The sequence below is a fragment of the Rattus rattus genome, chromosome 17 (assembly GCF_011064425.1).
Source record: "Rattus rattus isolate New Zealand chromosome 17, Rrattus_CSIRO_v1, whole genome shotgun sequence".
Lineage (NCBI taxonomy): Eukaryota > Metazoa > Chordata > Mammalia > Rodentia > Muridae > Rattus > Rattus rattus.
The window spans coordinates 45,468,787-45,486,475 of NC_046170.1; positions in this window are offsets into that span (position 1 = coordinate 45,468,787).

Here is a 17,689-nt window from a genome sequence, read left to right on the forward strand (position 1 = left end):
GAGAGAGAGATTACTATTAACATCCAAAAGCTGCTTTGCATATGCCCTGGCAGCTGGTGTGTGCTGGGGTCTGGAGTATTTAATGACAGGCTGATGGAAAACAGATTCAGTAAGAAGCCCTTCTCTACCTTTGTGCTCAGATGCAACTGCGAGCAGATGTCCACAGGCCGCAATGGCTCCTGTGCCCCAAAGGGCAGAAGAGGGAGCCTTCGCCCAAGGAGAAAGCGTTCCCAGCGTTCCATGGAAGCAAGGTGTGGTGGTTTATATATGCTTGGGCCAGGGAATGGCACTGTTAGGAGGTGTGGCCTTGTGGAGTGGGTGTGGCCTTGTTGGAGTGGGTGTGGCCTTGTTGGAATGGGTGTGGCTTTATTAGAGTGGGTGCGGCCTTGTAGGAGTAGGAGTGGCCTTGTTGAGTGGGTGTGGCCTTATTAGAGTGGGTGTGGCCTTGTTGGGGTAGGTGTGTCACTGTGGGCGTGGGCTTTAATACTCTAGTCGTAGCTGCCTGGAAGTGAGTCTTCCACTAGCAGCCTTCAGATGAAGACATAGAACTCTCAGCTCCGCCTGCACCACGCCTGCCTGGATGCTGCCATGCTCCTGCCTTGATGATAATGGACTGAACCTCTGAACCTGTAAGCCAGCCCCAATTAAATGTTGTCCTTTATAAGACTTGCCACGGTCATGGTGTCTGTTCACAGCAGTAAAACCCTAATTAAAATACAAGGCTTATTAAGTTAACACAAAAACTCTGCATGTGAAAGGGAGAGGTCAGAGGGAGAAGCAGCCCACTGAAGGAGCTGGTGTCCTGGGCTTCAAGATAAGGGCTGTCAGTGTGTGTGCCCACATCCACAGCTCAAGCACCTGAAGTCTACCTCTAGGAGGTGCTGGGTGCTGTACCCTACTTGTATTAGTTGGAGTTCCCTAGGGGAACAGAACAAAGAGAATGAATATATAATGCAAAAGAGGTTTATTAGATCAGCTCACGTGCTATGAGCTTGTCTACACACCAGAGAAGTCCACATACTGGAGAACCCAGCAGCCGTTCAAACCACAAGCCTGGGTGCCTCAGCTCAGTAGTCCTAGTCAGTCCCCAAAGCCTTAGGCATCCTAGAGCCCCTGGTCCCCAGTCCACGTTGGAAGGCCAGAGAAGTTGGATTCTGATGTGGAGCAACAGCGGCAGGGTGGGTTTGCTTAGTAAGGTGATGCAGAGGAAGACAGCAGCATTGATTCCCTCTCAGACTTCTTTGTATCTGGGCAACTGCTGGAAGGTGCCGTCCGCTCAATTAACTCTTCCCGGAAATACCTTCACAGACACATCCAAAGGCTGGTCTGTTAGTTGATTTCAGATTCTAACAAGTGGACACCCAAGGTTCGACATTATACCACCACAGGCTCTTGGGAAGCCAAGACCACGATGATCAGACCACTCTTAGCTCATTGTCTGGAGCTAAAGCTGCCCCATACCTGCAGGTCCCTTTGAGCCTGGACTCTGTTGCATTCCTCCATGGAGCCCCAAGATGAAGGAGGGAGGAAATGAAGCCAGATCTGTGCGTTACAATCGAAGAATACCATACTTGGCAGAAATATCCCACGGAATATCACACGCGTGGTAAAAATAATTAAATAAATAAAAAGTAAAAGAAAAGACCAGGGGCTGTCTATATCTGACACGGAAGAACATGCCGACATCACCGTGGCCAGAACGCTCCCCGTTGTTTGAAGTGCTCACAATAGTCGTGCCTTGTGTAATTCTCCTAACTAGAATGTTCACGTGGTTTGGAGTTCCCCATGCAGATTTAAAAACCTAACCAAGATGGCAGTGAATAGAGTGACTCACAACTGGCTAAGGTGCAAAAAATCAAGAGCGTTCAGCCCGGAGTGTAGATGTCTGTGACGCATACCTACCCCCGAATGCTCTGGGATCGGTGTGGGAGAGGGGAGTGGGAAGACTGGTGTGGGGAGACTTGGTGAAACAGGATCTTCTGGACCCGATAGGATCCTGGCGCGCCTAAGTTCACAGCTAGGACTGCACGTGCAAGACTTACACAAGATCAAGCCAGTTAAAACCCCGGCGTGGAGTGGGGAGGGGCTCACAAACCCCTACCCTTGTGCAGAGCTCTTGGCAACTGGTGGCCTCTGGGGGAGAGTGGCTCTGTTCTCTTCAGAGATTCTGCCTCTCGTAGGTCACCCAAGCCCCAGAGGATGGCTCTGCACCGTGCACATATTAGCAACACCAAGTGGACTCAGTGGTTTATGGACGAGTCTGATGGAGTTGAGGGGGGAAAGTGTTGCTGGGGATGCAGAAAGGATTAGAGAGGAAGAGGCGGGTGGATTTGGTCAAACACATTATACACACAAATACAATGCTCACGTAGCAGGCCCTTGAGATATCTCCCCATCCACTCCCGTGTGAATTTGACAGACCCAGTAGCAGGTACCACCTTGTACAAGTTCAAACCCTGCACATGATTTGATGTCGGTACCTCATCCTGCCACTCCGCAGACCCCTAGTGGACCCCAGCTCACCAGCAATGCTCCCCCAATACTCTGGGATGAGAGCCCACAGACGCTGGTGGCTGCTCTGTGTTGGGCGATGTGGGCATTTCATTTCTTGGGCGAGGACAACTAGAAAGACTAAATGTGGTCTCTAGTGAAAACGTCAGTGTGAATGGCAGGGTGTGTTTATGGGGTCACTGCCCGCTGACACTGGGCACAGTGAAAGGTAAAGGTACCAGAGCAAACCAGGGGCACGGAGTGAAGCAGGGAGACAGACTTACAGAGAGGCTTTGGTACTTCTCCGGAGACACCACACGGTGGCTCTCTAAACCTGGCTATTCCGCCAACCCCAGCCTTCAGCTTGAAGCTTAGAGGCTTACTTTGCTGTGTGTCTCTTAGAGGCGGGGTCCTAATAGCCAAGTGCAAAGCAGCAACATAGAAAAGATGAACAAAAACTCATCCATCCATTTGAGAGTTGGTCCTTGCGGACTCAGATGGTTTGAATACAAAATGACCTCCACAGGTTCAATGGCTGTGGCTCAGCCCCTGTCTGAAGGCACCGTCTGGGGGTGTTTTGTGGACCTGTGGGGTCGACTTGGCAAAGACAGATCTTGGTTTCTATTTCTATCCTGATTGAGCAGAGAATCCTGGCTGAGCTGATGACGATGGGGGCCTCTCACTGGTGAGCTTGCTTTTGTAGGGTCAACTGGGATGACAGTGGATGAATTGAGTTTTGCTCTGAGGGCTGTTTGGTGACAATAGGTCATTTCTTTCTTTCCACCAAACACTGTTCTTACAGCTTTTCCCCCCATGGGTTCTGGGGAATCATACCCAGGTCCTCACGCTTGTCAGAGAACCGCTTTACCAATCAAACCATCTCCCCATCCCTGAGGCTGAACGTCTTATCCATGCCGTTTATGGGGGGATTATCAAAGACATAACACAGCTCCCGCCCTCTCGGGTTGGCTGCCATATTGAATCAATGGTTAATTTCACATCCCCGGCTGACATGAAAGCCCAGTCTCTTCAGCTTTCCATGGTGGACAGAAGATTGAGACTGGTAAGTCCACTTACCTCCCGGTTCTCGGCCACGATTAGATTGCCCTCCCTGTATCCTGTAAGCCAGTCTAAGAGACTTGATATATACTCAGTCTGTTGGTTCTGTCTCTCTAGAGACCCCTGACTAGGGCACAAAGTATATCTCACTATCAGAGATTCAGGAATGATGCTCCGAGATGTCCATGGCATCGTGGTCGGACTCTGGACACATGGCCCAGAGTATCTTTAATTATGTCATGGGAACTCAAATAAAACCCACTTTTCTAATTCTTACTGAGGCTCTGGTTAAGTGGAAGGAGAAGTAAGAAAATGGGCATAAATTTCAGAGAGCCTCTGAAGCTGGTATCGATTCAGTGCCTGGGACTCAATTGAGTGGATCGATGTGTTCTTGTTGTCAAAGGTGCCAAGTCCTATTTTCTATCCTGCTGAGGTCCACGGGGTGGGCGGTCTGACTAAGTGAGGCGGTGCGGCTCTAATGACTCCCTGATAAGCTCTCACCCTGTGGTCTGACTTGCAAAAAATTACCAATACTTTTTAGGCCCTGAAGGGAAAGCCCAGCTACAGTGGTTCTTTAATGATGGTGCAATAAAAATTTTCTGACAGTCACAGCAGACTTTATTAGGGGGAAATTTAAGTGGCAACTGCCCTGAGAGGCATTTCCTACTCAAAACTGCTTAGCGCCCTTCTGTGCCTTCCGTCAACCATGACTGGCATTCCACCCCGGAGAGGAAGAACTGGTTCAGTCACTTTTCGTTGGCCTGTGAAGACCAGCAGTAGAATACAGAGACGACTTCAGCGGTCTATGCCAGATGAGCGGGACTTAGTTATTCAGACTGAAAGGGGGGGTGTTAAGTGGTTTGCTTGTACCTCATTCCTGCCCTTAAGTGTTCATTTTGTGAGGTCACAAAATCATCCTTATCTGGTTATTCAAGAGCTCATTTCAGAAATTAGGATCATGCTTCCACTCTGACACCAGAGAGGCCTTCGTAGAAGCTTAGAGAGCCCAAGGTTGGGTGACGGGGAGGTTTGAGACAGACATCCTGTGAATGGCTCCCCTGAGCAGGTGCTAGACTAGCCTTCTGGGAACTCTGCGTGGAACTGGCCTGTTTGCAGTGATCTCAAGAGCTCCGTGAACACGGTGAACACGGTGAACACGGGCCGGGGATGGGCAGGGAAGGAGTCCCTCTTTTTATTCCTTTGTAAACGGAACAGAATACCCGCATTCTTTTTAGTTTTTAGGTTTATTTTTATTTCCAATGATATGTAAGAGACTATGAAAACACACACACACACACACACACACACACACACACACACACACACACACACACACACGTATTTGCAGATGACCCGAGAGGCTGCTCTTAGTGGCTGAGCTGCCCTCTCTAGCCTCCATGCTCTTCCCACGGTAACAATTCTTTAGTATCAAGCACAGAGACAGCGCTCAACGCTCTCGGAAATGCTGCCTTCCACTGTTGGCTTGCTTGAGTCTAGGTCCCAACAGTTTCCCATTTCTTAGTCTGTGCCATATGTTTCTTTAAAACTATAGTTCCCATTTCCTTTTTCATTAACCAGGGTATCTTAAGGCCATTTCATGAACGTGTAATAAACTTTGAGCATAATCACTGTACCCCACGGCCCCTCCCTCCCCACATCACCTCTGTCTGTCCTGTTGCTCTTCAGTTTCCCATGTGCTGACATGTTGCAGGCACACACACGACTTTGTGAGTCTGTGATATCTAGGGCCCACAATATTCTTCTCTTCCCTTCTCTTCCTCCTTTCTTCCTTCTTTCTTTTCTCATCCTCTTCCTCCATTCTTCCTTCTTTTCTTTTCTTTCCTTTCCTTCTCCTTTCTTTCCTTCTTCCTTCTCCTTTCTTCCTTTTTCTTTCTTCTTCTTCCTTCTTTCCTTCCTTCTTTTCTTTCCTTCTTCTTCCTTCTCCTTCTTCCTTCCTTTCTTTCCTCCTCCTCCTCCTCCTCTTTGTCCTCCTCTTCCTCCTCCCCTTTCTTCTTCTTCTCTGCAAAGTCTAACCTCAAATTCAAGCCCCTCTTGCCTGTTCCTCTCCAGTACTCCGATTACAGGTATGTGTCACCACGCCTGCACCAGCTTAAAAAAAGCAATAGCAGCAACCATCTGGTTTGGCAGTTCTGGGCCAGAGCTGTCAACCAGAGGACACAGCATTTACTCCCAGCATACACTTCCATGATGGTACCAGCTGGTTCTCCCACAGGGCTCTCCAGTGACTCATGAGCATCTGTAGACGTGGGATGTTTCTTTCTGCCCTTCTGCTTCCTCTGACTCCTTTACAGTGAGCCTGTCAAGGTAGCCACAGCAAGGGGGTTGGGGGTGGGGTGGGAGGACAAGGATAAGTCTTTGGATCTGCTCTCAGCAAGCGAGGTCCTTTCCTGGGAGGACCGGGTGGCCATCTCTAGATAACCATGTGGTGCCAGGTTCTTACACAAAAGGTAGGCAACTCATTCTCTTCCCCGGAACACATGAGCGGCAGATGGCGGTGAACTCCCCAAGGATGGACCCCCTTAGCTTTCTCTCACTCAGTCCCCATGAACCTAGATGGAAAAGCATTTGGGGGTAGCTTGGCAGAGATGAAGCTTTCCTTGCTCACTCAGCAAACCTCCCTGACAGAGACCTTAGTGGACCCTGAGCTTAACTTTAACACAGCAGGGTTCCAGGAAGAGCAAAGCAGTCTCCTGAAGCTCATCCGTAAAACCTGGAGTTCTCATAAATCAACGAGGGGAAAGAGGCAAGACTGGTTTCCCCAGGATGGAAGCTTCTGGTTCTTTACTACAGAAAACAAAACGAGAGAACTTTAAAACAGCTCTTTCGTGTAGTAAAATACAAGAAAATATCGTGAAAACGCACCTGGATGAGTAACAGTTAAACAGAGGGGATAAACATTTTTCAGGGAGAGAAATGCTGCAAGGGAAACACCCTCTCTCCCCCAAGGCGCCTGCTTTCGAGCGCACTCCATCATATCCGGGAACCTTCAGGAGGTGGGGCTTGCTGGAGGAAGTGACTCACGGGAGGCAGGCTTTGAGGCTTGCTAGTCAAGTCCTACTTCCTGTTCATCTCTCTGACTCCTGAATGCTGAAGCAATGTGATTGGCTACTTCAGGCCCTCCACTCTGACTTCCACCCTGATGTATTCCGGGATGCACTTCTCTCTCCTTTAAATGGTTTCTTGTCACGTGTTTGGCCTCAGCAACAAGGTAAGTGGCTCTGTTGGGGAAGGGTGTGAGGCAGTGTGCAGTGACTGCATAGTGTGGAATGTACTTTCTGCTGTCTTCTAGTAGCCTAGGAAGGCCGAGCAAACGCAGGGGTCCGCCTGAGTCCTCCTCCCAGCGCTGGGGTCACATGCTACCACAGATGGATTATAAAATCCGATTATGGGGTTGGGGATTTAGCTCAGTGTAGCAAGCGCAAGGCCCTGGGTTCGGTCCCCAGCTCCGAAAAAAAGAAAAAAGAAAAAAAAATCCGATTATTTTAATATTTACTTTATGTGTACGAATGTTTGTATGTGTGTGCAGCACATGCATGTTTAATGCCTGTGGAGAAAGGTTGTCAGATTCGTTGGCACCGCCATACGCCATTCGTTGGGGGTAACAGGAACTGAATCCAGTTACCCCCAAAATGCTCTTAACCATTGATCCATCTCTTTAGCCCTAAAAATTAAGATTCAGGTCCTATGTTTGCAAGGCAGACACTTCAGCTACTGAGCCATCTCGAGCCATCTCTCCAAGCTCTGTTTTTTTACTGCAAGAAACCATAATTTCCATAAATGTCCCTCAAAGCACAGCTTTGTCTGCCTCTGACAGACACTGTCTTTATCTTTCATTTAACTGGGGCAAATCGGTGAGCTGCAGGTTCAGTGAGTGACCATAGTCAAAAATAAGGAGGAGAGTGATAGAGGAAGATGTGTAATGTTCTTTTGGCTCCGCTCCTGTTCTTTGTAAAATACACTGACCAAAAGCAACCTAGGACAGACAGGGGCATACCTCAGTTACAATTCCAGGCCACAGTCCATTATTGCCAAAAAGTTAGCCTTGGAATGTAAGCAGCTATTCACGTCACCTCCACAGTCAAGAGCAGAGAGACACAAATGTACCCATGCTACCTGCTTGGTCACTCAGCTAGCTTTCTGCACTCTTGTGCAGCTCAGGGCCCAGCCTAAGGAGCCTCCAATGGTGTCACTGAGCAATCCCACAAACATGCCCACAGACCACACTGATCTAGGTAATTCCTCACTTGGGACTCTCTTCTCAGGTGATTCTAGGTTGTGGCAAGTTGGCATTTAAATCTAAGCACTAATGATACTAACCTCTGACCTACACACACACACACACACACATACACACACACTCATGTATGCATGCATGTGTAGGTACATAGATATGCATGCATGTTCATGCACACACATACATACACACAAAATCCATGCATGCATACAGGCATGTACAGGTACATACACACTCATGCATGCATGTTCATGCACACACACACACACACACACACACACACACAGGCAAACACAAACCCCATGCATGCATACATGCATGTACAGGTACATACACACTCATGCATGCATGTTCATACACACACACAAAACTCCATGCATGCATACATGCATGTACAGGAGGTACATACACACTCATGCATGCATGTTCAACACATACACACACACACACACACACACACACATACACACACATACACACACACAGAGCTGATGTTTTCCTAGTGCTATGTTTTACTAGGGAAGCCCATTTGCTGGATTTTCTCTGGCAGTGGAGATCTCTCTCCTTTATTGGACCATGGTTAACTCTCTTACATTTCAGAATAATGAGGCTTCCACAGGGCCAGGCACCTGTTGGTTATTCAAAGAGCAAGTGCCACAATAAATAGTCCGCGTGGCTCCCAAAGCTTCTCTATGGAACAGAAGGACACTGGCTGCCCCCACCAACATGTTCTGCCGTGTTAACATGGAGGAAGCTGCAAACGAAGATGTGTCCCCCAGTTCCGTTCTAATTAAAAGCACCATAAAGTGCTATTGAATTCCCTGGTCCAAAATATTTGTCTCATTAAGAGTTTTCGCACACTGGCTAATGATGTAATTAGCTGAGCTCCTTAAATTAAATCTTCTATCAGCATTGCAGGTTGGCGGAGGTCCAGAGTTATCATCTTCACATTGTGCAAAAGTTTACTGCGTACCACGGGGGAGAGCGATGGCCTATACTTGATGGGGATGGGGCTAATGTGAATCTGAGGGAGGAGGCCGTCCACCATCAATCACTGCCCGCTCTTGGTGCTTCCTGCCTACTGCCCAAGTTCCTGTCACCAGCTAGCAAACAGGATGAGCCTGCCTGCTCTAGTGTCCCTACCGGTAGCCCCTTTGTTTATTTAGATACTCATTTTCTTCAGGCTGTGTAAGGACAAAATGAGCAATTAAATGTCCCTTATCTCCAAACAAGAAAGGACCCAGGTGTGTGAGCAGAGGCCATACGGAAGCTATCAGGATCGGCCGATCGTGTGTTTCCCAATTAAAAATGACGTTTTGTTAAATGCGTGTGGTTGTATTAGTTTCCCTTGTTTTTATTATTATCAATAATAAGCTAATGCGTGGCGAGATAGACAGTCACATGCCATAGCTGACCACGTGCGCGGGGCGGAGGGCAGCTTGATGGAGTTAGTTCTCCCCTTCCATCCTTACAGGATGCAGGGATTAAACTCAGGTTCTCAGACGACTTGAGGGAGAAGGGATTTATTTTGGCCCACGGCTCAGGGAGCACAGTCTACCCTGAAGGGATGGTCTTGGAGCCAACTCTTGTCTGTGGTACACGAAGCTGTTTGCTGATATCTCGTCAGACTGGGAAACTTTGTCTCTAAAACGGAGAAACAATATGATCCACTTGCGACTGTCGAAAGGGTAATAAGACAGCAGTGCATCTCGAAGGGGAATTATTATTCTCACTGAACAGCAACAATTTCCCTGATTCTTTTTGGTCATCTCCTCAGTAAATTACCACTGAGATTCTTTTCAGAATCTCAGGCAATCCATCGCATTGGATGAACATTATTGATTAATTTTCATAGGCATATTGAGCCCTGGGTCACCAAGCATCCTCCTCCTTTCAGATGACATCTTCCTGGTTCCCCAAATGACAAATCACATTGTTCTTTATGCTCAGTGCCTCCAATATCATAACTTATGACTGATGGCATCAACACAAAATTGAATTCACAATTTCCCCCAAGACACCTTCAAGCACTTATTACAAATTCTTTTATTACAGAAAAAAAAATTAATGACATTAGCATGGAGCTTCCCCGAGTCAGCTGCTGGGACAGCATTTACTGAATGCCTCTGCTTCCCCTGAGTGGAAATCACAAAGATGAGATGCCTCGAAGACTTGTTAATGTTTTCTGCTAGCGTTCAACCCATGTATCTTCTCAATTTATCTTATTTAGATTAGCAAAGCAAATCCTGACGGGAATGTGTAGATATGGTGGTGCTGAGGTTTCTCTGTGTTGAGCAGGAGCTCCGAGGCCAGAGAAACAAATCATGTGACCCCCGAGGCGTGGATAGGAGAGGAGGCTTTGTGCTTTGCCAGAATCCATCGCTAGGACAGTCAAGGAAAGGACACACAACCATGAGGTCTTGCAGGCATGGGCTTTTTTTCTCCAGCAGTGGCTGTCTTGATGCTGTGATCCAGGACTACTGCAGCCTCTGGGGTGGTCAGCAAAGATCTAGGTTCCCAAGGTTAACCTGCTCCTCCACTACTAAACTTTGGCGTTTGATTTTATTTGTAGAAAGGCTGTGGTGATACCTCGAGAGGTGTGTTTACATTCCAGGAAGAGACAGCAGGGAAGGAAATGAGACCAGGGGGCATGCTGGCTGACGCCATTGGTTCCACTTTATCAGAAAATAATTGCTACAAAAGACGCCGCCGCCCCGTTGGGCCTCAGTTTACACTTCATTGGCCACAACTGAGTTATAATGAAAGGCAGTCTCCTGCCGTGCATGAAGCTATCACACCAAGGGCGAGTGGAATCCTTCAGAAAAAAACGGTAGAGAGAAAAATGGATGTTCAGGGTATTAAAGACATCTCACCAGGGGCAGGGGCGATTGGGTGGGGAGGAAGAAGGGAGACATCCCAGAGATCTTGGAAACTGTCCCTTCCATGAAAGTTCCTGCCTAGAAAGCCCTGGTGTGAAAACACTGCTACCAGCTTCCTCTGCTTCCCTTGCTTTCAAAATGGCTGTCTCCGCTCATCAGAGGATTGCCTGTCACAGCCAACTTCAGGGCAGCAGCTCTAGTGGATAGAAAAGGCTCTGCTGGGGCCAGAGAGGGGGCTCAATGGTTTGTAGCATTTGCTGTTCCCAAACAGTTGCAAATTAGTGTTGGGGGTTGGGGGAGGAGACGCTGGGATGGATTGTTGTGGTTATGGAGTTAGAAGTGTGATTAATGCTCTGGACAGACAAATGGAAAACACTGTGACAGATGCACTGAGGAAAGGAAGCAGGACCCATGCAGCAGAAGAGGGGGTTCTCCTTAAAGCTTTCTGAGGACAGGAGAGGCTTCGAAGCAAGAGCCAGAGACAGGATCTCCGATTCCCAGGCAGAAGACAGGAAAGGGGTGAGGAGCAAGACACGGAGCCACCGAAATCACCAAGTGATGTAAACTCACTTCCCCAGGTTTGAGGCCCGGAACTTGATGTTTGTTAGAGATTCACAGGCCATGTCTCAGTCGGAATGTGCCAGTATCTGGGAGAGGTGAAGGCCTTGGTAGGTACAGTCACAGTCTGCACTGGATTCTATACTGCATTCTTCCAAGGAGAGCCTTCCTACTCATTCATAAACTCTCTACTTCGTCCACTTGCAAGTGCCCTGCACTGCTTCTGCGTTCCAGGGCACAAGAACCTGGGAATCTCAACAGGTGCCCTCTGGACTCTGACCTCTTACTGTCACACGAGCACTGCACAGATGGGTGATGTGGGACATCTGGCTTGGGCTTTACCAGACTGTGTGCAAAGATGAAGTATGCCTGAGAACCTTCAGTCAACGCCTATTCTGACAGTCATTTGACCCCATGCACAATGAAGGGCCTTTCAATGAGATGACAGTGTAGAAGGAGAGGCTTGTCCAGAATGTAGAGACCATGCTACCCCCTAGAGGAGAACCAGGAATCCCTGTGATGACCTGCGTACCCATGAACCCAGGCCAAGAGCATGGATGAACGTGCCACGCCTTCATCTTCTATGCATTTATCAGAGTTGGACCGATAACATCGTCTACATAGAAAAACAACATTGGCCATGTTGTGTCGTCCTCTGTACTAAAAACATACACTTAAGAATAAAAAAAACAGTATGACAGTGAGGAACTGGATTCACGGCTGAGCTGGGGCTCACCCCCAAGTCACAGTGTCCTGCTTGTCATGAGTAAGTTTACAAGGTGCCACCATGAGGTGAGGTTGCTCTGTGATCAGGAATCTAGTAACACAATGAGATTCCCACACAACCATGAGCTTAGCGTTGGCAACGGAACACACTTTTCTGTGCCAACCACCCCTCCCCCCCCAACAAGAGCAGCTGTCACCTTGGTGTCAGTTACAGAGTTCTGTTCCTCCTACTTTATAGATGGAATAATTCAGGGCATCCATCTGTTGCTTTCTAACAGAACAGTTGACCACTCAAACCTCTCTCCCTTTACCAAGGGAGAAAACATGTCCTTTACCAAGCTTGTTCTGGTTTTAATCTGAAATGTTCCCTCTGGCTTGTGACTTGAGTGCTCAGTCCCCAGCTGTTTTGAAGGATGGAGAGTAGCAACTCAAATCTCCCACTACCACGGACAAGCTGCACCGGCCACAATGGCTCCACCGTGTCAGATGAAATCCTCTAAGCTGTCTCGCCAAAGAGACAGGAAAAGAAAAAAAGAAGGAAGGAAGGAAGGAAGAGGGAGGAAGGAAGGAAGGAAGGAAAGGAAGGAAGGAAGGAAAAAGAAAGGAAAAGAAAAGAAAAAGAAAGGAAAGGAAAAGAAAGCCTGCTAAGCAAGCCATGAGGAGCAAGCCTGTAAGCAGCATCCCTCCATGGCCTCTGCCTCAGCTCCTGTCTCCAGGTTCCTGCCCTGCTTGAGTTCCTGTGCTGACTTCCTTCAATGATGGACAGCAGTGTGGGTGCATAAGCCAAGCGGACCCTTTTCCTCCCCTTCCCAAGAGAAATAGCAAGAAGGACGGAGCGAATAACTGTGAGCTGACAAACACAGTAATTACAGTTTAAAAATTAGTGGGAGGAATCCGCTCAGACGCAACTCGATGGAATTGTCAGCTGTAATAGCTGCGGACTTCCTGGATATAAGCGGACAACAAACGGTCCCTCACTTAAATCTCCTGTCTCTGCAATAACTGGCTCAAAATTCATCATGAATTTAAATCACAGACTTAAAATGCAAAATCATATAGACTTTTTTTTCCGGAAGGAAAAAAAAAGTCTGATCTTGCCCAAGATGTGAGCGGATATCTGAGCTGACAGAATACACAGAAGATGCCATAGTCAGTGAAGGCAGCCCTACTCGATCAGCTGAGGATGCAGGTTAAAGCCCACGATGTCACCACACACCCACTAGAATGGCTGTGTTCGCTTTAAAAGCCGGACAAACAAGAACAGCTATGGTACAGACAGCGATGGGGAGACCCTTGATGGCTGTGTCCTCTCAATGCTCAGCCTCTCTGGAAAGCAATTTTGCAATGTCTAAATTGCAACCATATAGCTCCCATAGGTTCTAGCAGTCCTAGGCGCTCATTCCAGAGAACTCAAATCTCATTCATAAGAGATATTGTCTACAGTACCTTTACTGTTCAGAGCTTAAAACGTAAGGCAGGAGGTCTTCAGTGCATGGGTGTATAAACAGAATATGGCACGTCTGTATCCTGGAATACTATCCAGCAATAAAAAAGGCAAAATTACCTGCAGAGAATTGTACGGATGGAAAGGACCCTCAGAAGGTTGCATACCGTATGGCTGATGTCTTACTGCCTTTTCAAAATTATAAAACTGGACAGTTATATATTTGAGTGATTTCAAGAGGCTAGGGAAGGGTATTCAGTGGAAAAACTAGGTGTGGCTGCAAACTGGCTGCTTGCAGGATTCTGCCTCATGGGGATGTTCTCCAGTTTGTCTCCGTGGCAACCTCAGGGCTGTGGTGTCAGTCTGTGTAGTTTTGGGAGACGTTACCTTTGAGAGAGCATGTTAAAGGGTCCGTGAGATTCCTCTGTCTCATCCTTTGCAACTCTGTGGGTACCTGTATTATTGCAAGAGAAAGGGGCTAATTTACAAAAGGAGCCTGTCACGCGTCTTTTGCTGCAGGCTGATCAAAAACAGCAGGGTTTTATTTGGGCCCCTCTGGCTGTCTCGACTGGTTGAACTCCCTGTCAACACAGGACCCAAGGGGAACCTAGATGAAGGTAAGTGTAAGAAGTCCTCGGTTCCATACAAATGGCTGTACAGTGGAACTTGCTGCAGGGAGGCATTGGGTTGGGCTATGTGTGGAGACTCACTCAACAGAGACTGAGAGCATTTTGCTTAGTGTTTGTCCATAAGGAGTTTAAAGTCCTTCTGCTAGCGTTTGCAGTGCTTCCCGCCGTGATGATAATGGACTGAACTTCTAAAACTGTAAGCCAGCCCCAGTTGAACGCTTGCCTTTGTAAGAGTTGCCTTGGTCATGGCACCTCTGCACAGCAGTGGAAACTCAAAGTGAGACAGTAATCTACCATATCGATGACCGTTCTCGTGGCTGTGACAAAATAGTTGACAGGAAGAACTAAGGGAGGAAGGGTTTATCTTGGCTCACGGTTTCGGGGGTGTTGTCCACCGTGGCAGGGGTGATATAACGGCAGGAGCAGGAAGCTGTCTGGTCACATTCCATCAACAATCGTAAAGCAGAGTGTCAACAGAAAATAGGGCAGAGCTGTAGAGGCCCAAGGCCCACCTCTAGCTACCCGCTTTCTCGAGCAAGGCCCCGCCTCCTAAAGGTTCACAGCCTTCTAGAATAGTGCCACCAGCTACTGATAAATTGTTCAAATAATATAGACCCAGGAGACACTTCACATTTCAAATGACAACATGCATCATCCAAGTTTTCCTCAAAATAAGAATTACCATTGTCTTCAAGGATCTTTCTGGATACCCCTTTCTGGGTATGCAGAAATGCATTGTGGTCCTACTTACACAATGCAGACATGAACCGCGTCGTGGTCCTACTTACAGCCTCTGGGAGTCCATGGTTCTTTGAACGTGGGACCAATTCCACGTATGTTTTGGAAAGCAGTGTATTAAAGACAAGCTCAACACCCCCTCTGGGTGAGTCCTCCTTCCGAGATAAAGAACTTTTGCCAAAGCAGTAATTAGCAAAGTCAACATCTATTGCAAACAATCAAAGATGAACTATAATGTGCTCTCCCCCCCCCATCCCGAGGACTAGTTGAAAAGAATAGAATGTGTTGAAGAAAGCACGATGTGCCCTGCTCTGAGCCCTCGCCGTTTCGTTATTTCAGAGGCTCTGAATCTACAGGCAGCCACCCAAACGACTCCCACCCAGGGAGAAGACAATGACAGAATTTTCAATTCCAGCTGCCCACTTTCCACATCCATACAGAAATATACACAGCGTGGAATGTCACCTCCCACACCCGCATTCCTCCTTCCTAGGCAACTCCATAGCCAACTAAACAAAAAATCCCTTAAAGAAACAGTGCAGCGGGTGGCTGAAGTCATTTTAAACCTCTGCCTTCTGTCAGCGGCATCCAGACATCTAAGTAGCTGTGGGGTGCTACCCCTGTATGTTTCGATCCATCCATCCACTTTCTGGCCATTCTAAATAAGGACAGCTGGTTTTCAAAGCCCACAGGGTCCTATTCCAGATCCCGTGAATAGATACATATTTTTTTTTTTGGATTGGTAAAAATAATTTTATTTTTTATTAGTTATTTTATTTATTTACATTTCAAATGTTACCTCCCTTCCAGGTTTCTCCTCTCTGACCCCCCACCCCCACCCCCTGCTTCTATGAGGGTGCTCCCCCCACCTGCCCACTCCCACCTCACCGCCCTAGCATCCTCCTACCCTGAGAGGTGAGATTACTCAAGTTGTGTCTTCCCTGAAATAAACCAAGCCCTTTGTCTATTCAGATAAAAAGAATAGGCTATGATGCCCTCAGCGCCCCTCAGGGAGCAATTCAACTGATGGCCAAGCACTGGGGAGGTGGGGAGGCAGACGGGAAGGAGAATCCAGCCTGCTGGAGCCTGGTTAAGGCTGGGGCCTGGCTAAGACTTTTGGGGACAAGAGATGGCTCACGCTGGCGCTGCTGACCTGGTCTCACCATTTCTTGCTTTGGTTAATAGCGTCCTTTAAGTGTACCTGATAATAAACCTGAGCCTTTACCAAGTGTCCCACCTATCTGGGGACACGTCCGCCTTCACAGCAATTCCTCAAAGTAGAAACTGTTCCCCCATTAGAGTCAAGGACATAAAGTGACCAGTCAAGGCCGGTGAGGGAAGGAAGGGGCAGAATCCCATCCCGCAGGGGGGGGGGTGGTCTGAATAACTGTTATCCAGAGCAAGGGGCTTGTGGGTGCAGGAGGACACATCCATGTCTCCCTGTCACCGAGATCTTGGTTGGGTGTCCCTACTGTCCCCCCTCTCCCACCCCACCCACCTGACCACACGCTTCTCTTCTCATGATAATACTGCTGGAAGAGTGCAGAGCTTCCCGCCCTGTAATAGCAGGTGCCTCTACTGATGCTGGAGCTGGTGCAGGGGCTGGGGTCCAGGGCCCGCGGCCAGGGCCAGGGCTAGAGTCAGGGCAGGGTATTACCCTTGCCTCTCTCCTTCCATCCTGGCTCATGACTTCCCAGATAAACTGGTAAATAATCCCCACATTAGAACAACAGGATGCTAATTTCTCGGGATCGATGGGACCTTACAAGTCAGGTTGCCATGGCTCTGATTACTACGAAGACCTCTGACAGCGACAGCTAGTTTTAGAAGGAGAAACGTCTGTCAGTAGTGTCACTCGAGTTTCTAGGATCAGAGCCTGGGCCCTGCCAACCCTACCATGCCTAGGCTCGACTACCCAACCTCACAGGCCAAGTGTTGGGATGGAAATCGCGGCTCGCATCCGGACGAACCACACCAGGCCAACACAGTCTTATGTGGAAGAAGTTTATTGGGATGGTGGAGACAAGAGGGGAAGGGGAGAAGAGAGAGAGAAAGGGAGAAAAGAGAAGAAAGTGGGGGGGCAAGAAAGGTCTGCCTTTTATTTGAAACTGTTCCCAGGTGAAGGTGGGAGCTGAGCCAAAAGTATACTGGGAATGTATGGCCGTTGCCGTGGCAACAGATGGGCAGGTGACCAGGTGATGTCACTGCTGGAGGAGAAAGCAGTTCCTGATACCAACACCAAGGACAGGCAAAAGTGTTAGAATGTCCCAGAAAGAAGCTTCTGTAAAGGAAGCCGATGGAGAGTTATGAGCTCATGGGCCAGACAGCCATGATGAGACCCTGAAGGGAGAGAGCATGGGAGGGATAGCCACCACGTGCGACATGATGGGTGTCCTGAAAGGAGAGAGACAGATTCTAGAGGCACCAGATTGGAAGGGTTAGTATTTCACACCATAGGCAACCTAGCAGAGAAGTGGGATTGGGGTGGGGGGGGGGGTGGGAGGTGGGGGATAGGGCAGAGGCAGACATCACTCTTATAGCACAAAGGGAGTTTCTGGTGCTTACAGGTCTCCAGAGTGATGCGGTGAGAGGTTCTGTGCTACGTGGTGCATGCTAGAAGTCAGTAGGACAGGGCAGCAGCTTTCCGAGGTAGTGGGGCAGGTCTGCAGTGAGCAGTGATGGGGAAGGAGACTGGAGGGACACAGTGAGTTTCATCAACACCGTCCAGGCAGAGAGACTGGAGCTGGGCACGACCTCATTTCTGTGTGTGTGTCTCTGGTGGTGGTGGTGGGGCGATCTAACAAAATGTAATACTGAAAAACAGGGAGGGGAGATGTATTCTATGTGGATGCAGCCACAAAGGAAAGAAGGATAAATAAAGGGGTGCAGTGACCCCCAAGTTCATTGTCAG